Source organism: Palaemon carinicauda, chromosome 38, assembly GCF_036898095.1.
Source record: "Palaemon carinicauda isolate YSFRI2023 chromosome 38, ASM3689809v2, whole genome shotgun sequence".
Taxonomy (NCBI): Eukaryota; Metazoa; Arthropoda; class Malacostraca; order Decapoda; family Palaemonidae; genus Palaemon; species Palaemon carinicauda.
Window position 1 is genome coordinate 29,688,451 of NC_090762.1, and position 25,569 is coordinate 29,714,019.

The 25,569-nt window shown below is 33.9% G+C and overlaps 1 protein-coding gene across 1 annotated transcript in view; it reads right to left on the bottom strand.

Annotated features, from left to right (window-relative positions):
- Nucleotides 1–25,310, bottom strand: part of LOC137630516 (uncharacterized) — a 470,796-nt gene extending 445,486 nt beyond the window's left edge. The window contains exon 1 of the mRNA XM_068362027.1: nucleotides 25,293–25,310. The gene's annotated coding sequence lies outside the window, so the exon portion shown is untranslated. The remainder of the gene's footprint in view (nucleotides 1–25,292) is intronic.
- Nucleotides 25,311–25,569: the final 259 nt, after the last annotated feature.

Genomic DNA, 25,569 nt, shown 5'->3' on the forward strand with positions numbered 1-25,569 from the left:
ATGCTTAACCTAAATCGCTCTACCAAAGAGCAAAGGGAGTATCTGCAAATGCAATAAAAAGTCTTTGAGACATCCAAAATCCTTGTAACACTCTCTCTCTCTCTCTCTCTCTCTCTCTCTGTATATAAATATATATATATATATATATATATCTTTATATATATATATCATATATATATTATATATATACCGTATATATATATATATATATATATATATTACCTGTATCCAATATTTTATGTTATTTGGATGTTCCCAAGGATCACACAAGACCGCTAACTACTTTGCAAGTTGGTGTTGGAGTTACAATTGTATTTCTTTCGGGTGAAGATCCAATGTTTCAAAGATGTTTAATGACTACCTAAAGACAATGTTAAAATGATATATGCCCGTTTTCATTGCGATTTGGAATCATTGATATTAAATGTTATCAATAGAGGTATTACATTATCACTTCATAAATGTTAATAAGCAAACCTCGTCAAGCCATACATTAAGATTACCCAATTGCCACCTCTCCACCATCATCTTTAATCCCCACATTGTTATATCCTTCTATCCCCATCCCCAATGTTTGAGATTTAAAGGTCTCACAATTATGATAAGATCCTTCTGGTGGAAGTTTTTTAGTAAATGAAAAACAAAATACTAAGATGACAATATTTTATACAGTTTGTTTTCCATGAGTTTAAAATTATATCAAAACTATAGATACCGAAGTAAATATGCGAAAGACTGATTGAACAAATATCAAGAGTAATGGATTTCTTAAAGAGCTTACCGGGGGGGGGGGGGGGGGGGGGAAAGAGACGGGGGGGGGACGGGGGGGGGGGAGGGGCACTTTTAAGGTGCTGGACATCAGGACATGAGACGACAAATAAAATCGTAATAATACGAATACTCAATGCTAAGGAAATATTTCCTTTTCCCTTGGGAAGGGTGAAGCCAGCTAGACTCGGACCTTTGAGCATTGAGCAATCGTCACCAGGGAAGGGAGTTCGCTTAGAAGTGAGCGACTTGCCCAGATCATTTGATTGATTGACTGATTGATTAGGAGTTTTTTTTGTCATCCTGACATCTAAGGTTATTGACGCCAAACCAGATAATTTGAGTAAACAATGTGTTGATAGGCCACAGTGTGTAATTTTGTGGGGAGAGAGAGAGAGAGAGAGAGAGAGAGAGAGAGAGAGAGAGAGGAATTGCTTAAGAAAATGCAAACCAGTGATATTTCCGTGTTATGAATAATAATATGAATAGTCTGTTCCAATATTATTTAAGAAAATTTTATATAGAAATAGGATAGGAAAATTCCAATAAAAAGTTATGATAAAATCTTTTGATGAATTGGATTCGAAATAATATTAGATTACATTTCTTAAAAGGATAAAAAAGTTCTCTCTCTTCATCGCCTTTCTTTGAGTGATATCGGTAATTCCCCTCCTCCTCACATTCGAACCATCCTAACGAGATCTCGGTCGTTTAATGTCGGCCACCTTTCAGGGCAAGAGGGGCATGATCTCTCCAAGTCAGGTCTGGCCAGGCGACACCGGTTTTGTTGCTGGGTGTACAAGGTACAAATGGTCGAGATTTATATGGGTTGGTTGTCTCAGCGCAGGCGAGGTTGCGCAGGGGTTTTTAAGTGTGCGAACGCAAGCGTTTGCTTAAGCAGTCTTTTAATCTCCAATTTAAATAACAATTTCTCCCCCCCCCGGTAAGCTCTTTAAGAAATCCATTACTCTTGATATTTGTTCAATCAGTCTTTCGCATATTTACTTCGGTATCTATAGTTTTGATATAATTTTAAACTCATGGAAAACAAACTGTATAAAATATTGTCATTTAGTGCAGTAACCCCTTGAGTGAGGAAGAATTATTTGGTAATATGTGTTGTCCGGTGTACGAGGACAGGAGAATATGTAAAGAATAGGTCTGACTATTCAGAGTGTGTGTGTGTGAGTGTGTGTGTGTATGTGTGTAGGCAATGGGAAAATGAACCGTAACCTGAGAGATGGATTCAGTCGAAAGACCCCGAAACTCTCTAGCGGTAGTATCCCAACGTCTAAATCAATGTACTAACTACCACCTATTTTCTATACTGACAACAACAAAAAGCTAATAAATGTTCATATTTCTAATGGATTAACTTTTCTCACTTTATTCTTTAATTCTCATTTGTCGCAAAAAAGCAATTTCCTCTCATTTCTGCATTGCGAGGGAGCGTGCGAACAAAATTCCCAGCAGAGTCCATCATCACTATAACTCCATTCACCTAATCATTATCATTTTCTTCATTTTCCTCTTCCAAGATTCATTTCACAGGATTCCGCTCTTCTACTTTCCCGATAAATCTTTTGCCAGGGAGCAGTTCCTCGTGACAGAGAGAGAGAGAGAGAGAGAGAGAGAGAGAGAGAGAGAGAGACTATTTCCCCTAAATGCTAGAGCATATAAATACATGTATGCATGTATATATGTGTATATATATACATATATATATATATATATATATAAATATATATATATATATATATATACACACATACATACTGCATATATAATAATATATATATATATATATATATATACATATATATATATATATATATATTATATATATGCAGTATGTATGTATATATATATATATATATATACACATAAATCTTAACAGTTACACTTAGCGTCATCATCAGACGTATAACTGTTTGGTCTCTCCCTATCCCTCGGATAAAGGGGCAGACGGGGAAGTCATACCCTTGTGAGAGGGGTTGTAGCTAGGAAAGGAGGCGGAGATGAATAGGGTTGAATACGTCTATAGCGTGTGTGTGCACATCTACCTTAACATTTACCCGTCATTTTTGACGGGTCGCTTACACTAATCTTTTTTTAATGAGGAAATTCATCCGGGTGAGAAAGAGAACTTCCTGGGTATAGAGAAAGGAAATCCTTTTATAAAGATATTAAGAGACTTCAGATGAGAAAGAGCGAAAAAGACATCTATATTTTAATGAGTCAAGACACCCTATGTCATGTCATGTAAAAGACTTTATGTAAGTGCGTTCGTATGTGTCATGGGGGTGAGGGGAGAGAGAAGAACGTGTCTGAGAAGGGGTAACAAGGTGGGGGGGGGGGGGATTAAAATGTGACTTAATATTTCATCGTCGTCAAGACATTATGAAATCCATTTATATTCGCTCAACGTTGCCTCCTAAATTGTTCTACGATCTCGACTCTCTCTCTCTCTCACTACGATGTCGAGAGGAATTTTTAAAAACGTTTCATGCAACCCAATACTCTCTCTCTCTCTCTCTCTCTCTCTCTCTCTCTCTCTCTCTCTCGTTCTACGATCTCGAAAGGAATTCTTAAATATGTTTCATGCAACCCAGCACCCTTCTCTCTCTCTCTCTCTCTCTCTCTCTCTCTCTCTCTCTACGATGTCGAAAGACATTTTTAAATACGTCTGTTGCAACACGACTACTCTCTCTCTCTCTCTCTCTCTCTCTCTCTCTCTCTCTCGTTTTACAAGTCCACCTCCGAGACCTCCATCAATCATAGATTTACTCCATCTTCGGACCACGCGAAAGACTTGCGTCCCCTGTAATGACGGGGTCCAAATAAGACTCTGTTCCCCTTTACGATTTTATTCCCTTTAAATTTGGCTTCATTTTGAATATCTAATTGGATGGAATTAATTTTTTCTTTCTTTCAAAACCTTGAGGCAAATACTATTTGGTCATACAATAATTCTGTGAAAATTACTCATTCAAATTCTAAGCAAATTATTAATGATATTCTCTGATCAATGTTTCCTTATGACAAAAATCCTCTTCAAAATACGTTAATAATCTTATGGAATTCTATATGCAGTATGTACTCTATCTTCTTTAAATGAACAAATTTAAAAAACAAGTAAGATTGAAAAGGTCGTTTGTCAGGAAATATTACCTAGCTTCCGTCGAGGTGAATAAAAAGGGTTTAAATGCTTTCACATACGATGTACAGAATATATATATATATATATATATATATATATACATATATATATATACTATTACTTGCTAAGCTACAACCCTAGCTGGAAAAACAGGATATAAGCCCAAGGCCTCCAACTGGGCAAATAGCCCAGTGAAGAAAGGAAATAAGGAAAAACTACAAGAAGTTTAAGAACAATAACAACATTAAAATAAATAGTAACAAGCGGAATAGAAACCAAATAGAATATTGTGCCGGAGTGTACCCTCAAGCAAGAGAATTCTAACCCAAGACAGTGAAAGACCATGGTACAGAGGCTATGGCACTACCCAAGACTAAAGAACAAAATTTTGATTTTGGAGTGTTCTTCTCCATGAAGAGCTGCTTACCATAGCTACAGATTCTCTTCTACCCTTACCAAGATCAAAGTAACCACTGAACAATTGCAGTAGTTAACCTCTTGAGAGAAAAAGAATTGTTTGAAAATTTCATTGTTGTCAAGTGTATGAGGAAAGGATAGGCCAGACTATTCTGTGTATATGTAGGCAAAGATGAAATAAGCCGTAACCAGAGAGAGGGATCCAATATAGTACGTTCTGGCCAGTCAAAGGACTCATATATGCTCTATTTTAACCAATAACCAAAGAAAATTTTAAGCTTGTGTCTGCCTATACCACCTGGAATGAAAAAAAATCCTCCGACTTACAGCAAGAATTAGAGAATTGTAAGGAATACGTAAAGAACAACACCGTTCACTGTCATAAAGTACCTATTGATAATAACTAAATAAAATAAGACTACAGATGAAAACAGCAAGCTAAAACCCAACAACAACAACAAAAAAACTGTTTCATAAAATTTTGCCAAAATTGAAAAGCCAGACAGAAAAAAAAGTGAAGGCCTAAAAAGTGCTACTCCGCCTTACCTGGATATGATAATAAAGGAACTTTATGATTTTACTTGGGAACAGTTTCCTCGTTATCTTGTTTCGGAGAATTTAATGACAAACAGAAATTACGACGTCGGAATTTTCGTCATAATGGCGAAAGTTTTTCTTCGAATCCTTTTTATTAATTCCATGATATTTATCGTATCTGTCATAAAGTCTGTATTGGTTATAACGATTTCCATCCATGACTTTTTTCGCTTTCATTTCAGGAAATTGTTGATTAGAGAAGGGCTATAATTAGCTTATATATTATAACAAACACACTTTCTTTTTTCTTTTTTTTGAAACGGTTTTTGACCCTGGAAGCTATTTAAGGTATTCTATCAATCCTATTCTTGTTTTGAAATTATGTTTCTTGTATATTTGATTGAAAAAAAAAATCTTTAAACTAAAGTTTAAAATGTAATACTTTTCCATTGGTACTGCTTCTTTGCTGCTCATTCTATGCATGTATGTATTTGAATATGTATATACATCATACGCACTCAGACATATATATATATATATATATATATTTATATATATATATATATATATATATAGTGTATATATATATATGTATATATATACATACATACATATATATATATATATATATATCATAGTCACGAAAGTTAAAATGAAAAGACTTGATTGGAGTTAGTAATTTCATCCACTCAAGACATCAACAGACTGTTGAGTCTGTTGATGTCCTGAGTGGATGAAAGTACTAACTCCAATCAAGTCTTTTCATTTTAACTTTCGTGGCTATAATACATATTATATTCATCACGTGTCAGTTTTCGTGATTTCTTCACACACACATCCACACACGTACACACACACACACACACACACACACACATATATATATATATATATATATATACTTTATAAATACACACATTTATAAAGGATTAAAGGAATTTAGAGGGATACAGATCAAGAAATAGGCTATTTCCAGACTGCTCTGATTACTATCCGCGTTAAAATCGATACGTTTCGGCGAGTTGGCGTTTTACAGCCGTGTTTGTTAGCTCGCGATGCGCAGCCATGCAAATTACTCTCATCTTCTTACATAAATCAACTTCAAAAGCTTAAAAGTTCCGGAAAGGCAAATACCAGCTTTTCCCCTCAAGACTTTATAATTCGTGAATGAAAATGCTAATCAGATATGGATTGGCTTGGTACCCTCTACTGGAGAAATGAAAAAAATAATACATACATATACATACATACATACATATATACATTCACACATATAATTATATTTATACAGTATATATATACACATATATATTCAAATATACCATATATTTTTTGATACATTAATGTCTGGATTCTCTTGACGACCTCGGGATCAGAGCCCCAGCCGAAATTACACAAAGACAATAGCTTCTGATCGACCGGGAATCGAACCCTAGTCTAGGAAACTTGTATGAACATTGACATACCACTTGGCCAAGTGGTAAGTCACTGTTTATAATAGTTTCACGGACCAGGTTTCAACTCTCAGCCGGTCAGAAGCTATAGTCTTCGTGTAATTTCACCTGGGGCTCTGATCCCGAGGTCGTTAAGAGAATCCAAACATTAATGTATCAAAAAACATATTTCTTATTTGAATATATATATATATATATATATATTTTTTTTGTATTTATATATATATAGTATATATATATATATATATATATATTTATTTGTATTTATATATATACAGTATATATATATATATATATATGTATGTATATATAAATACACACACACACATATATATATATATATATATAACGACAACAACAAATGCAGCAGCTCCTAGCCCAATGCAGGAAAAAGACATAAGACACGTCCTTATTTATGAGTGGGGTATGGCCATTTTTCATCACCACGCTCGGCAACTGCGGATTGGTGATGGTGGGAGATTTTAGTGTGATGGCTCTCAGCAAACCAACGTAGTACAGCCTTGCTGATCATGGCGATACATAAACCATTTCACCAAGTTTCCATTGATAAAGGGTTTTACATATGTATATACATATGTGATTGTATATTTAGGCATATGCATACACTCAGACTCATGAGAGAGAGAGAGAGAGAGAGAGAGAGAGGAGAGAGAGAGAGAGAGAGAGGAATGAACAGTGGTCAACGTTATTGAAACTTGAAATCAATCGTAATCAATTTTAACTTTTAGAGATTTCAGTCATCCCTATTCCTTTCGAAGAACACCATGGTTTATATACTAGCACCAGAGTTTATATACAGGCACCAAGGTTTACATACTAGCACCAAGATTTATATACCAACACCAGGGTGTACCTACTAGCACCAGAGTTTATATACTAGCACCAGGGTTTATATATTAACGCCACGGTTTACATACCAGCACCAGGGTTTACATACTGGCACTGAGGCTTATATATCAACACCAGGGTTTATATACTAGCACCAAGGTTTACATACTAGCACCAAAGTTTATACAGTACACCAACGCCAGGGTTTATATACTAGCACCAGGGCTTACATACTAGCACCAAGTTTTATACACCAACACCAGGGTTTACATACTAGCACCAAGTTTTATACACCAACACCAGGGTTTACATAATAGCACCAAGTTTTATACACCAACACCAGGGTTTACATACTAGCACCAAGGCTTTTATATCAACACCAGAGTTTAGATACGAACACCAGGATTTATATACTAGCACCAGTTTATATACTAGCGCAAGGATTTACATACCAGGAACAGATTTTATATACTAGCGCCAAGTTTTATATACCATCACCAGGTTTTATATGCTAACATCAGGTTTATATACTAGAACCAAGCTTTATAAACAAACACCAGGGTTTATATACTAGCGCCAGGGTTTACATATTAACGCCACAGTTTACATACTAGCACCAATGCTTATATATCAACACTAGGGTTTATATACTAGCACCAAGGTTTACATACTAGCACTAAGGTTTATATACCAACACCAGGGCTTATATACTAGCACCAGGGTTTACATACTAGCACCAAGTTTTATATACCAACACCAGGGTTTACATACTAGCACCATGGCTTATATATCAACACCAGGGTTTATATACTAGCACCAAGGTTTATATACCAACACCAGGGTTTATATACTAACACCAAGTTTTATATACCAACACCAGGGTTTATATACTAGCACCAGAGTTTATATATTAACGCCACGGTTTATATACTAGCACCAAGGTTTATATACCAACACCAGGGTTTATATACAAGCACCAAGTTTTATATACCAACACCAGGGTTTATATACTAGCACCAGAGTTTATATATAAACATCACGGTTTATATACTAGCACCAGAGTTTATATACTAGCGCCAGGATTTACATACCAGGACCAGAGTTTATATACTAGCACCAAGTTTTATATACCAACACCAGGCTTTATATACTAACACCAGGTTTATATACTAGCACCTAGCTTTATATACAAACACCAGGGTTTATATACTATCACCGGGGTTTCTATACAAGCACTAAGGTTCATATACTAGCACCAGGGTTTATATACTAGCACCAGGGTTTATATACTAGCACCAAGTTTTACATAACAGCACCAGTGTTTATATACTAGCACCAAGGTTTATATACTAGCAACAGGGTTTATATACTGGCACCAGGGTTTACATACCAGCAACGGGGTTTATATACCAACACCAGGGTTTACATGCCAGCACCAAGCTTTATATACTAACACCAGGGTTTACATGCCATCACCGAGGTTTATATACTAGCACCAGGGTTTACATACAAACACCAGGGTTTATATACTATCACCGGGGTTTCTATACAAGCACTAAGGTTCATATACTAGCACCAGGGTTTATATACTAGCACCAGGGTTTATATACTAGCACCAAGTTTTACATAACAGCACCAGTGTTTATATACTAGCACCAAGGTTTATATACTAGCAACAGGGTTTATATACTGGCACCAGGGTTTACATACCAGCAACGGGGTTTATATACCAACACCAGGGTTTACATGCCAGCACCAAGCTTTATATACTAACACCAGGGTTTACATGCCATCACCGAGGTTTATATACTAGCACCAGGGTTTACATACCAGCAACAGGGTTTATATACTTGCGTCAGGGTTTACATGCCAGCACCAGGGTTTATATGCTAACGCCAGTGTTTACATACTAGAGGCAGGGTTTACATACCAGCATCAGGGGTTATATACCAGCACCAGTCCTAGGCTTGGATGAAAAAAGATAAATTATAAACTCAAAGAGCAGGTTTGTAAAAATTGAACTTTCATCAGTACCAGCATGTGATATCTAACATTCAGGATATGATTCAAGCGATAAAAGAGATTAACCAATATCATTGGCGTCCTCCTCCTCCTCCTCCGAGAGAGAGAGAGAGAGAGAGAGAGAGATTTCAGTTGTTTTAGTTTCTGTTCAGTGACATTCTAAGTTCATCCTTTTCCTTTCGGAGGTCTACATATATGACTGTTGTAACTATACGGATTACTGTTTATATACATAAATAAATGCATGTATGTATATATATACACATGTGTATATATATATATATATATATATATATACACATATACATCGAACTTCCACTGGAGAGGGAAAGAGGTGACATAGCTTAATTTCCCGGCTGGCGGAATGTCCCAAGGGTTAAATAAACAAACGTGAAATTCAAATTCCTCCCGCAGACTGGAAATCTTCATTTCGTACAAATTTCGCCCAACTTTACCTCGGGGTTGCGTTCATGAGACGGTTTAAATTTAATCAAGGCTAAAATGCCATGCGGAGGAGCGTTCATCGATCCCCCCCTTCGTACGAGGGAGACGCAGGAGGGGGAGGGGGAAGTAGGAGAAGGAGGGTGAGAGAGGGAAGTTATGTAGAGGAACAGGAATGAGTGGGAATAAAGAGTAAGGCTCATAGCAATTCTTGATTCCGAATGAAGGCGATACAATTTCTCAGTGGTTGAGAGAGCTACTTATGATTGTTGCACACATACACACATGCAAAGGCTGTAGCATACATTGCAAGGTTTTCGGGAAAATCCTGATTCCTATTAAACCCTGAGCAATAAATTCACAAAATTATATATATATATATATATATATATATATATGATAAATTTTGCAAATTTTTACGTGTTTTTCATATTCAAATAAGCCATATATATTTTTGATACATTAATGTCTGGATTCTCTTAACGACCTCGGAATCAGAGCCCCAGGCGAAATCACACAAAGACAAGAGCTTGGCTCCGGCCGGGAATCGAACCCTGGTCGGCAAGCTTGTATAGACAGTGACTAAGCCACTTGGCCTGGGGCTCTGATCCCGAGGTCGTTAAGAGAATCCAGACATTAATGTATCAAAAATATATATGGCTTATTTGAATATATATATATATATATATATATTTATATATATATATATATATATACATATGTATGTATATAATGTAAATGTATAAATACACATATACACACAAACAATATATATATATATATATATATATACATATATATATATATATATATATATGTATATATATATATATATATATATTATATATATATGTTATATATATATACTATATATATTAAATATATATATATACATAAATAAATATATACATATATATAAATATATATATATATATATATATATATACAATGCTCCTGCGTCATTCAACAAGCCTTTTTTGGTCATGAAACTCTACAGTCTACACCAAATACTGCGTATTTGTCGATAGCCAACTAATCTCCGCAAAAATAAGATAACAGCTAAAACTATCTACGCATGAAAAATAAATTAACTATATAATTGAAAGAAAAAGAGTAACTACATAACCGAGAATGATTGACAAAAAGGAGGTACAACTGTATAAAATGAGTGAAACAACACGCTTCCTAAGGTCGATTTTCTTCTTTCCTTTCTTCGCCAGCGATCAACTTTTAATTATTCCGCTTAAGTTTTCTTTCCTGCTCCAAAATCAAACTTCATCAGGAGTCTCGTTAGCGTAAGTGTCCTTGGCGAACTTCGAGCATAAGCTCAAAGTTCTCGTGTGAGGGAAAAAAAAAAAGGATTTTAATTTAATAAAATATATATCTTTTATACTTGATTAAATTTGCCCTATATCTTCCTGACTTGTGTACATTGGAGACCAAAATATTAGAATGAAGGGATAAGTGGAAATAGTATTTCTTAACGCTTGATTTACTACCTCATGCGTCAGTTATCTTGTCTGGTTGTTCAAGTTTACACAATGGAAAATAATATAAAAAAAGTATATCTATCTTTCTCACGCATTCTCATTATGATACACACACACACACACACACACACACACACATATATATATATATATATATATAGATAGATACTATTATATACGTATATATGTATGTATGTTTGTATGTATGTATATACACTATGCGTCAAAAACTCACAAGGGAACGTGATTGTCAGATGCAAAAGAACCACAGGGAATTAGTAAGGATTTACTCTTATATTATTATTTCCCTGTAGTTCTTTTGCATATATTACACACACACACAAATGCACACATACACACACACATACATACATATATATAAATATATATATATATATATATATATATATACACACACATACTATAAGTGGGGATACCTAAACTTGGTGAAAAAGTTTGCGTATCGCCTTGATCGGCAAAGCTGTACTAGTCAGGGTCACCCATATTAGGTTGGTTTGCTGTGCGGTATCAGACGAAATTCTCCACCATCACCAATCAGCGCTGGCAAGAGTGGTGATGAAAATTGGCTAGTCCCCAGAAAATGAACCGACATGTCTGAGGCCTTTGTTCTGCAATGAACTAGAAAGGGCTGCATTTTCTGTTGTTATTGTTGTGTGTATGTATATATATATATATATATATATATATATGTGTGTGTGTGTGTGTGTGTGAGTGTGTGAACGATAATCAACACACTATCGAGCTCAAATAGAAATAAATTTTCATCTCAAACTGGGATCGAACCCTAGCCCCTTCAAATGAAAGGCCAAGTCGCTGATGGCACGGTTGGTAGTGAACTGGCCTTTCATTTGAAGGGGCAAGAATTCGATCCCAGTATGATATATATATATATATATATATATACACACACATATATAAAGGGGTATCCCCGCTGGTGGCATGGTTGGTAGCGAACTGGCCTTTCATTTGAAGGGGCTAGAGTTCGATCCCAGTATGATATATATGTACAATATATATATACATATATGCGCACACACATATATATATATATATATATATATACACTGTATATACATGAACACTCACAACACTCCCATATTCCTGTTATCACGAAGGGCATCATTTAAATCCTAGTTAAATTGATTTCTTCCATCAAGAGCAAAATGGGATCTGTTAGCAAGTGCTAATGGACTATAATTAGCCACGTGCAGTTGTTGATTAGATCCCATTTATTACCCTCCATTATATAATGCATTTAAAAAGAACCCATTTGAGTGGCCTTTTAAGTCATTACAATGTAATTTAAGTGATATATACATACGATTTTCAATGCTGCTTCATTCTCTGGAAAAAATATGTTTCAAAGGAAATTGAATTTATATTTTAATGAAAAAGAAAAATATATTTTAATAAAAAATGAAGCTATATTTTAAGGAGAAAGGAAAATATACTTTAAAGAAAAATGCAAATATTACTTAAAGAGAAATCAAAATATATTTGAAAGAAAATTAAATGATACAGTTCTAATAGCTTGACAATTTGATGAAAAAGGTAAATATATCTTAATAGAAAAAAAGATAATATATTTAAGAAATGAAAATACTTAAGAAATAAAATATATTTAACGAACATTATTTTAATTCCTATAGCTTTCATCATTTAATAATGTTTTTCATATTTTATATCTTTGTTCATAAACACATAGCATTCATCACATGTATCAATAGCAATGGACTAAGCAGCAATAACAATTATATAATCATATTTACGTACATTTACTCTAAGGAAAAGGCGAAATATACATTGTTTCCCCTTATACAGCAATAGTCATCATCATCATCATCTCCTACGCTGGGTTGCTGTGGCCTGATCGGTAACGTCTCTGCCTGGTGTTTCCCAGTCGGGGGTTCGAGTCCCGCTCAGACTCGTTAGTGCCATTAGTGTCTGCAACCTTACCATCCTTGTGAGCTAAGGATGGCGGGTTTGGGAGAGCCTATAGGTCTATCTGCTGAGTCATCAGCAGCCACTGCCTGGCCCTCCCTGGTCCTAGCTTGGGTGGAGAGGAGGCTTGGGCGCTGATCATATAATATAGGGTCAGTCTCTAGGGCATTGTCCTGATTGCTAGGGCAGTGTCACTGTCCCTTGCCTCTGTCATTCATGAGAGACCTTTAAACCTTTAATTGACGCAAAGGGCCCCTAGCTGGAGGTTTTAATTCAACAATTCTCATTCATTTCTTTACAGCAATATTAAATGTACTGAAAAATTCGAAATATTTAAGGATGATTACCCCTCTGGATGACTGATATAATCCCCACTTTCACCAAAATATTTTCAATTCTTTTTCAATATACTTTATATAAGAGATATTTATTCTAATGTTGTTGCTCTTCTGAAAATATATATCTTATTTTTCCTTGTTTTTTTCCTTACTGGACTATTTTCCTCGTGGGAGCCCCTTGGCTAATAGCATCCTGCTTTTCCAATTTGGGTTGTATTAGCAAGTAATAATAATAAAAATAAAAATAATAATAATAAAAAAAAAATTATAATAATAATAATAATAATAAAAATAAAAAATAAATTATAATAATAATAATAATAATAATAACTAAGATAACAATAATAATAATAATAATAATAATAATAATAATAATAATAATAATAATAATAATAATAACGAGCTATCAAATATAGAATCGACCTTATACTATTAAGCACAAAAGACTATACAGACCCCAGTGCCATTGAAGTTAATTCCATAAATATTGCAAGAAAATAATTAATGTCATTTCTTACTTAGTTGACGATTTAGAATTTTTGTGACGCCCGTCATATGGCCATTGTTCTTTAATTTCAAGGGTATACAAAAATTGTAGGAATCTCATAAAATTACATTACTTATTCAACTCAATGTTATGAATAAAAAAAAAAATATATGCGCAGATAAAGTTCATGACTTTGTGGGAAAAGTTATAATAATAGAAACAAATATGAACACAAACTAATATATAAAACAAGAATATAAATCATTAGTAAATAAACCGAGTTGCGAATTTAAGAAATATAGCTAAATATAAATAACACACACATATATATATATATATATATATTTATAATTATAATTATATATATATATATATTTATATGTATATATATATATATATATATATGTATATATATGTATATACATTCATATATATGTATGTATATAAGTATGTATATATATATATATATATATATACTCTATGTATGTATTTATATATATGTATATACATATATATTCATATATATATATATATATATATACATACATATGTATCATCAGCCTTTACTAGTCCACTGCAGAACTAAGTTCACCCACACAAACTTTCTTAGCTCGTCAATCCATAGTCTCGTCTTTCTTCACTTGCTTCTTTTATAATCTATAAGTACCCATTATTTTATTCTTAATGTCCATTTATCGTCTGCCATTCAGATATATATATATATATATATATATGTGTGTGTGTGTGTGTGTGTGTGTGTGTATGTAAACTCCCACCGAAACCCCAGAGTGAATGAAAAAAGAATGTACTATTAAAATATGTACAAACATATCCAAGTAAAATAAAAAACACCAGCCACAATGAATATCTAAGACGATGGAGAGAGAGAGAGAGAGAGAGAGAGAGAGAGAGAGAGAGAGAGAGAATATATGTGACAGGGGACGTCAGCGTGGCTTTATGCAGTCTCCTAAAACCCGAATTAAAAACTGGAGAGAAAGATAATAAAATTCCCAGAAAGCTGAGTGCATTTCATTTCACCGCAGTGATATTTTTGTCTCCGACTTCCAGACTCTTCTTTTTCGGCGAATTAAAGCCTAAAAAATAATATAGGAAAGAAGCAATAGGTTTTTTTTTTCTTTTTTTTTTTTTGGGGGGGGGGGGCTACATCAGTGCGGTAGTTTTTCGATTCAATGAAATACAGGCAGTTGTCAAGTGTTTGAAGGTAAATACATGCATAGTTACGTAGGATAGCAACGTTTTGATAATAAAAATGAAAGAGACACACTGAGAAAAATAAAAACGATTTCAAACATGTGAATTTATTCTCTAAGAGAGGGTGTCCTACTGTAGATGGTGCAATGCTCCTATTCTTAACAATGAAATTATCTTACAAGGTACTAAAGTCGACTACCTATTTACCTATAGCGGTACACACACACACACAAACATATATATATATATATATATATGTATATGTGTATATATATATATATATATACATATACATATATATATATATATATATATATCATGACTTATGCAAAGAGATAAGTGAAACTGAAACGAATATGTCATCGAAGTAAGAAATAACAGAAATGATATATTTTCGACTTCCTTAAGCGGCTCAGTTATGTTGAACAGACGTTTGGAGGATGGTCTTAAGGTCTGGGGCCAGGTATTACATCCAGCATTGAGATGCCATGGGACCAATGACTGGTTTGCAGGTGCAAAATATGACTCGCGAGACAGCATAGGAGACATTAAAAACATGCTAAAGAATGACATGTGGTAAAATAAAGGATATCAACAGCCACTGCTCCCCTCCATGGTCCTAAATTGGGTGGAGAGGGACCTTGGACGCTGATCATGATATATGGTCAGTGCCGTAAGCTATGTCACTGTCCCTTGCCCCTGCCACTCACGAGTGGCCTTTAAACCTATGTGATGCATTGAAAGAATTTAAGGGGTGGATACGTAGTTCTGAACAGGAAGCTTGAGGTGCATTCTTGCGTTAAGTTTATTTGGTCATTCAATAAGGAGAAAAAAAAAAAAAAAGAAAAAAAAAAAAAAAAAAAAAAAAAAACAGAGCTTCCTGCTATATCCTCGTTTGCGATAGGATCTGTTAGGAGTTTTCCTTCATAACATCTCTAGACGTTCCATCAATATCATCTTAATAAACGGATGCACCTGCTTAAACACTTGCCCATCCCGCTCTTTTCTCTCTTTCTCACACACATAGTTTATTTTTTCTTCAGATCTAACGAATAATGATATATATTTATTCATATGAAGACTGATATTTGTGTACTTTCTTTTCTTTCTTTACCGCTCAAAATGGCAGAGGCAAGGGACAGTGACACTGCCCTATCAAGCAGGACAATGCCCTAGAGACTGACTATAATACATATGATCAGCGCCCAAGCCACCTCTCCACCAAAACTAGGAGTCAGGAGTGCCACTCAATGGCTGCTGATGACTCAACAGATAGACCTATAAGCTCCCCCAAACCCACCATCCTTAGCTCACAAGGATGGTGAGGTTGCAGCGACCACAGAAACCTACCGACTTTGAGCGGGACTTGAACGCCAGTCTGGCGTTCGCCAGTCAGAGACGTTACCACATCGGCCACCACAACCCCTTTGAATTAAAATAAATTTTCTGTCATTAAAGAAGATTTGATAAACTATACAACACCCATCACTATCTAAAAACTCCAATATGCCCGTAAAACATTTTTTACAAAAATATTTAAATTGTAAAAATTGAACATCATCATAAACAATAGAATTATCAGCATACGAAAACAAGGATAAAAAATGAATGCCGCGAATGTACAAAAAATAAAAAGATTCCCTGCCTTGCTCCAGCGTGCGAACAGAACAAGTCCCCATCCAAAAGAGAATTGAATAATTTTTTTCATCAAGAAATAAACTTTTGCAGGACTACTAGTCCCCCAATCCAAAAGTAAAATGCAAGGAGGTCCTGTGACATAACGAAAACTGACATACTAGTAATGGTTTAGGTTAGCGGTCTTCGAAATAGAAATCTAATTCTTGAGAGAGAGAGAGAGAGAGAGAGAGAGAGAGAGAGAGAGAGAGAATTTCATGTGTCACATATTAAAAAAAAGGCACTGTGCTCTTTGCCAGTAAAAAAGGAAGAGAGAGAGAGAGAGAGAGAGAGAGAGAGAGAGAGAGAATGTTGTCTTCAAAAACGTCAAGTTAACTTACGATACGACTGTATTTACTTCTATGACCTGTATATACTATCAAAAGAAATTATTACTTACATACATATACAGTATATATTATTATATATATATATATATATAATTAAATTATAACTCTAAAGTTGACTGACCAAATTCTTCAGCAAATCCATTACTCAAAAAGACTAATCAGTTTAGGCAGAACAGAATAATAAGCCCTTGAATCTTGCTTTTGCTTTTCAACCCAACTTGAAAAGGGCTTAAAAGGAGCGCCTTTGTTATTACAGCCTTTTCTTAGTATTTAATCAAAACTACGAAATTGATTTCCTATCTTAAAAAAGTCCGATCTTAAAGAAAAAAAAATGTAGAAAACTCGAGCAAAATAGTTTTGTTTCAATGTTTCAAAATGCTCAAAAATCTCTCTGAAACAGAAAAAGCTTATCTTTTTGGTCAGCTATTTCCTTCTACCAAATGACCAAGTATAAAGAAATCTTTATGACACTGGCAATATTTGCATAGGATTTTTATGACTTTCTCAACGACTTTACAACAGCTCTTTTCCCCACGGGGATATTTTTCCCTGTTGAGGCCCTTGGGTTTATCTCATCCTGCTTTTCCAAATAGGGTTGTAGCTTAACTGTTAATAATAATAATAATAATAATAATAATAATAATAATAATAATAATAATAATAATAATAATAATTATAGTAATTATAATAACATTAACAATAATAATAGATGGGATAATTTTGCCTAAACAAAGGTAAATCCCCTTGTACTCGAAAGGATATTTAACGTTCTTTTCAGCATCTATCATGGGACAGCTACATTGCTCTCTGACACATTACTTACATTCCTTTCCAACTTAAGTGTTTCTGCTCAATCTATCTTTAACTCCCTATTTTGCCTACTGACATAACCTTAAAATAAGCTAGGAGGTACAAAAAATTATATAGTTCTTTAGTCAAAACTATTTTAGATCATGTATATCATTTTAATACCAACACTTGATAGAGTATTCTGTTAAGAATGTTAACACTAAAACTTGATCACATTCTATATCATGCATGTTGACGCACCATTGATTATATCCACTATCCTATATGTTGACACCAGCATTGATCAAATTTTCTAATCTGTGTTTTGACACCGACATTTTTAGTTCTTTTACCCCATTTTCTCCGTTTAGTGTGACTATTTCAAACCCTTTCCCTTAATATTATCTCACTATTTCCTCTTTCAAATTATCAAAATTGAAGAAAAAAAGCCTTCAAGGTTACACATATATACAATTCTGATGTGAGAAACATCGCTCAAAGGAAGGAAATGAATCTTTACCCAAGATAATGCCAGAGAATGTGCTAATATTGGAAAATCCAAGCTCATTGCATTATTGAAGTTTGCAACTTGTCATTTTAATTTTCAAGTCCAAAAAGTGGGGCTTACTCAAAAATATGCTTATCCTATGCCAAAATCCGTTTTCTAGTCTTAAAAGTGGAGCTTACTCGAAAATAAGTTTTTCTTATGTCAAAATCCGTTTTCTAGTCCTACATCTCTATAAAAAAGAAAAAACCCTTGATCTAAAAAACAATATATGGACCTATGACATTAAAAAAAATTAATCAAAGCTATAAATACAACGGGTAGTCTACTACACTAAAAAGAAATATATATATATATATATATATATATACACATATGTGTGTATATAATATATATATATATATATATATATATACATATTTCATAAATACAGAATCTTAAGTTCTATTAGAGGTAGCATTCTCATTGCAAGTTGGAATGATATCTATCACCCCCATTTTTAGCAAAAAGAAAAATAATATATATATCTTCAGAAGCCCTTTGCCGATATCTTCACCATTGTGACACTATCGTTCTTCGCGAAGAGGAGGAGGGAACCGAAGAGACAAAGAAAAGTGACCAGATTACGAATCAAAGAGAAGTCATTTAAAGAATATATCGAAAAGGACGCTGCCGTTAGCTTTTGACAGATGAATTTATTGATAGCCGTAATTTTCTGATCTTTTGCGCGACGTCCTAGTCCCATTTTCAGTTAAAAGGTTTAAAGGCCGCTCATGAATGGCAGGAGCAAGGGACAGTTACACTGCCCTATCGAGTAGGACAATGCCCTAGAGACTGACCATATTAGGCTCATCCAAACCCCTCATCATTAGCTCACAAGGATGGTGATGTTGAGGCGACCAAAGAAACTAACGAGTCTGGGCGGGACTCGAACCCTAGTCTGGCGTTCACCAGTCAGGGACGTTACCACATCGGCCACCACAACCCCGAAATAGAGATCATTTACTTATACAGTTTATTTACTTTTTCAAGTTAATATCCTTTACTATCCTGTGATATGTGTTTATAAATATGCAAGTGTTTGTTTGAAGCAATAAAATTATCTAAATAAACTTTATTGTTTCCCAGTATGATAACTGTACTTCTTCAGCAAACATCTAAGAATTAAACTAGAATTAGCAGCTCAATGGAACTGACATAGAAACAAACATTAAAGATTTACAGCAAAATTATTAACACTCAGGGGAACTGACTAGAAACAAATATTAAAGAATTACAGTGAAATTATCAACACTGACAGGAACTGACACAGAAACAAATGTTAAAGAATTAAACTAGAATTAACAACACTCAATGGAACTGTAATAGAAACCAATATCAATGAATTACGGCTAAATTATCAACGCTTAGGGAAACTGACTTGGAAACAAATTTTAAAGAATTATAACAAATTATCAACACTCAGGGGAACTGACAGAGAAACGCATATCAAAGAAATAAACTAGAATTAACAACACTCAATAGAACCGACATAGAAACGTAAATTAAAGAATTGCAGCAAAATTATCCACACTCAGGGAAACTAAATTAAAAAAAACGAAGCAGACTATAAAAAAAAAATAATCCTAAACTGTGAAACCACGATGAATTTCTATCCGCCTAACACAGAGCGAAACTTATCCTTTCCGTAATAGAGATTTAGAATTTGCTAAAAATTACAAATTTAATTTCACCCAGAACAGGAATTCGGCTCATTATTTCTGCATACCACCAATGTTTTGAGGTATGTTGCCGCATTTCGTAATAAGCGAGATGGAGAAAAAAAAAATTGAACTTCAGGAGAGGAAACAGGATTAATAAAAGGGGGAATAAGAGTTAAGGAAGCGTTAGTCGAACGTCAAGAGCATTTAATACCTGTCAGTGTTTTATATATATATATATATATATATACATATATATATATATATATATATATATTTATATTTATATGTATATATTTATATATTCATATATATATATATAATTTATATATATACATATTTACATATATACATTTATATTTATATATATATTTATATTAATATATATATATATATATACATATATATATTTATATATAAATATATATATATATATATATACATATATACATATATGTATGCATGTATATATGTACATACTGTATATATATATATATATATATATATACATATATATATATATATATATATGTATATATACACACACACATATATATAAATAAATATATATATATATTATATATATATTCTCAAAATAGCAAATGCAGCCCATTATAATAGCCTGCACTGCAGGAACAATGCAATTTTCATCACCACCGCTGACCACTTCGGATTGGTCATGATGGGAGACTTTAGTCTGATCGCTCACAGCAAACAAACCTAGTAAGGTAGGCCCCGACAAATAAGGCTTTGGTGATCATGGCGATGCCCAAACCCTTTCACCACGTTAGGGTATCCACACTCAAAAAATATGTATATATATATATATATATATATATACAAAGATATGTATATATATGTGTGAATATATACACACACACACACACACGAATATATATATATATATATATATATATAGAGAGAGAGAGAGAGAGAGAGAGAGAGAGAGAGAGAGAGAGAGTCGCTCGCATCTCTTGAATTATCAACGAAATATACAGCTTACCAGTAAAGTCACATATGCATATTTGATATGCATAATAATAATAATAATAATAATAATAATAATAATAATAATAATAATAATAATAATAATAATAATAATAATAATAACAATAATAATAATAATTTATCAAAAAATTAATTGGTCAGTTTAATTAATATCAGTAAAAGGAAAATATCTTTAGGAATGGAAAATCATTTTTATTCAAGAAATTGAAAGATCACGAGAGAGAGAGAGAGAGAGAGGAGAGAGAGAGAGAGAGAGTCACCGGCATTTCTTGAATTATAAAGTACCGTATGCATATTTGGTATGCATAATAATAATAATAATAATAATAATAATAATAATAATAATAATAATAATAATTATAATAATAATAATAATAATAATAATAAAATAATAATAATAATAATATTAATAATAATTTAGCAAAAAATTAATTGGTCAGTTTAATTCATATCAGTAAAAGGAATATCTCTTTAGGAATGGAAAATCATTTTTGATCAAGAACTTGGAAGATTACGAGAGAGAGAGAGAGAGAGAGAGAGAGAGAGAGAGGAGAGAGAGAGAGAGAGTAATAATCCTTTGTATTAATCAGACTTTAGTGGTATTACAGAGGGAAAAGGACCCATAAAAATTGTCCCGATAACTCACCAAAATTATCCAAATAACTCAGTTTAAAAATGGAGAGAAAATGAAAGAGTTGGTGATAAATGAACACTATGAGTTACACAGATATGAATAGGGAAACAGAACAAAGAAAAATGAGAGAGAGAGAGAGAGAGAGAGAGAGAGAGAGAGAGAGAGAGAGAGATTATCAATAATGATTAGATTCATGTATCCATCCAGTAAACGACATCTTTTCGAAATCACATTACAAGTAAAAACACAACTGCTTATACCTGAGCGAGAGAGAGAGAGAGAGAGAGAGAGAGAGAGAGAGAGAGAGAGATTATATTCATGAACCTTTTTTTTCACAAATCCCATTACCAGTAATAACATAACTTGGAAATATGCATAACAAAATGAACATTAAGAAAAAAATTTTCAGTGAGAATTCAGATTTAATTCATACACACTGTTAATATTCTCCATTCAACTTAATTTAAAAGCAAACCCCCTTTACATCCGACGTCAATATGAGGAGGAATCTTCCCAGAACATAGAGAGAGAGAGAGAGAGAGAGAGAGAGAGAGAGAGAGAGAGAGCTAGTTTCATTGCTGTGCTTCCGAAAGTCGTAAAGAATTCCAAAGAAAGACTGCCTTGGCCAAACGCTAAATCTCACTGTCACTGTTTGGATTAGAAATATTTACCAAGAAAAACAGATATTTAGACAATAGATGGACATTAAAAATAACAGAATGGGTCCCAAGAAATGCAAAAGATGCAAGGGATGGAAGAGAAATCGATAAATTGACGTGCTAAGAAAATGTGCGGGTGTAAACTGGCATAGAAAAACCATAAACAAATGCGAGTGGAAGGACATGTTTGAGGCTTTTGTCCTGCAGTGGACTCATAACGTCTGATGATGATTTTCATCTGAAGGACTGAATACGATAATTGTGTGGGTAATCAATCATCATGAATAATCATACCATAAACCATTAGCTCTGAGAGAGAGAGAGAGAGAGAGAGAGAGAGAGAGAGAGAATTCAACAAATTTTAGTCATACAATGATAGACACAACCCCGAAAGCAAACAGTCACACTGACACTCACGAGAGAGAGAGAGAGAGAGAGAGAGAGAGAGAGAGAGAGAGAATTCAACAAATTTTAGTCATACAATGATAGACACAACCCCGAAAGCAAACAGTCACACTGACACTCACGAGAGAGAGAGAGAGAGAGAGAGAGAGAGAGAGATAATTCAACCATTCGACAGTCTCACAATGATAGACACAACCCCGAATGCAAACAGTCACACTGACACTCACGAGAGAGAGAGAGAGAGAGAGAGAGAGAGAGAGAGAGAGATAATTCAACCATTCGACAGTCTTACAATGATAGACACAACCCCGAAAGCAAACAGTCACACTGACACTCACGAGAGAGAGAGAGAGAGAGAGAGAGAGAGAGAGAGAGAGAGATAATTCAACCATTCGACAGTCTCACAATGGTATGCACAGCCCCGAAAGCTAACAGACACACCCTGACACACGAATGCAAATGCACATTCTGCGAGTCATGAGCTAGACTCGAGGAGCAGCAGGCAACAGAAACGTTGTCAGAACGTTTCGTAGTGGAGACAATACGTAGGCCAGATATGCAATTGCCATACCGCAGGATGGAACTGCGTTGAAAGCCGTCCAATGACCATGAATGAAGGGATGAATGAGCTGTTGTTTTCCGTGATTCATTTAATGGTGTCGTTCGAGGTTTGGGAAATCTTTTATTATTCAAATCAAAATTACATCATTGTTATCTAGTCTTGGGTAGTGACATAGCCTCTGTACCATGGTCTTCCACTGTCTGGGGTTAGAGTTCTCTTGCTTGAGGTTACACTCGGGCACATTATTTTATCTTTTTCCTCTTTCTCTTGTTTTGTTAAAGTTTTTATATAGGAGATATTTATTTTAATGTTACTGTTCTTAAAATATTCAATTTTTCCTGTTTCCCTTTTCTCACTGGGCTATTTTTCCTGCTAGAGCCCCTAAGCTTATAGCATCCTGCTTTTCCGACAAGGGTTGTAGCTTAGCAAGTAATAACAATAATATGTTATTATTTTAACCAAGGATTGACTGATTGATTGATTTTCAGTTTTCTGGCATCCTGACATCGAAGGTCATTGACGCAGATATCGTTAGTTATAAATAAAAAAAAAAAATGTCCTTATAAAAGTTTAATAGATTTCAGAAGACCCGATTCTGAAATAAACCTAATTATACCGTTAGCATAGCGAGTCCAAATCTCTTTATAACTATCGTATGCAATTTGATCATGCAAATTTAAATCAAAATATATTTTATTCTTTCTATTATTACAAATATAACAGTTGAAGATAATATCATCGATCTTAAAAGTTTTCAATCATTCGAAAAATCCATTTCGATACCTAACATTCTTAATAAATAGAAAATAGAGCATATTTTAATTTTACCATTAACGCTTCTCTAGGCAAGTGAATGTCAGCTAAAGCTTTTTATCTTCAAGGTTAAGCTTTTAAACTTGATCGACATACCATCTCCCACGAATATATCTCCGCTACTCTTCGTCTACCAAGCCTATTATTATTATTATTATTATTATTATTATTATTATTATTATTATTATTATTATTATATGCTAAGCTACAACTCTAGTTGGAAAAGCAAGATGCTATAAGCCAAGGGGCCCCAACAGGGAAAATAGCCCAGTGAGGAAAGGAAATAAAGAAAAATAAAATATTTTAAGTATAGTAACATTAAAATAAATATTTCCTATGAAAACTATAAAAACTTTAACAAAACAAGAGGAAGAGAAACTAGATAGAAGTGTGCCCGAGTGTACCCTCATGCAAGAAAACTCTAACCCAAGACAGTGGAAGACCATGGTACAGAGGTTACGGCACTACCCAAGACTAGAGAACAATGGTTTGATTTTGGAGTGTCCTTCTCCTAAAAGAGATGCTTACCATAGCAGAAGTGTCTCTTCTACCCTTACCAAGAGGAAAGTAGCCACTGAACAATTACAGTTCAGTAGTTAACCTCTTGGGTGAAGAAGAATTGTTTGGCAATCTCAGTGTTGTCAGGTGTATGAGGACAGAGGAGAATCTGTAAAGAATAGGCCAGACTATTCGGTGTCTGTGTAGGCAAAGGGAAAGAACCGTAACCAGAGAGAAGGGTCCTATGTAGTACTGTCTGGCCAGTCAAAGGACCCCATAACTCTCTAGAAGTAGTATCTCAAAGGGCGGTTGGTGCCCAGGTGAACCTATTGGCACTTGACTTATTTTCTCATAATATATTGCATTGGTGCTGCCCTATAACCATAATATTTGCCTCTTTTACGAAAAAACCAATTAGTTTTCAGACATTCCTCTGGAACACTTATATCAAAACATACATAGTCACCTACCGAGACGATAAAAAAAAAAAAAAAAAAAAAAAAAAATTTGATGAATCCCTATAAAAACCATTAAGAATTTAAGAATAGGAACACTCACCAAACTGATCTGCGCTAACGTCCTTCGAAGGCCACCATCACTGAAATATGAATAAAAAGAATAGTTTACATATCAATAAAAAGAAACCATATAAAATGAAGGGATTCTAATTATTATGAAAGAAATACTACAAACAGACATATAAAAATAAAATTTTTAATATCTCCTATATAATAAAGAGTAAGTGTCTGGATATATATATATATATATATATACACACATACATGCAGACATATATATAGGAAAAAAAATTAATCTCCCCTACATAGTATAGAGC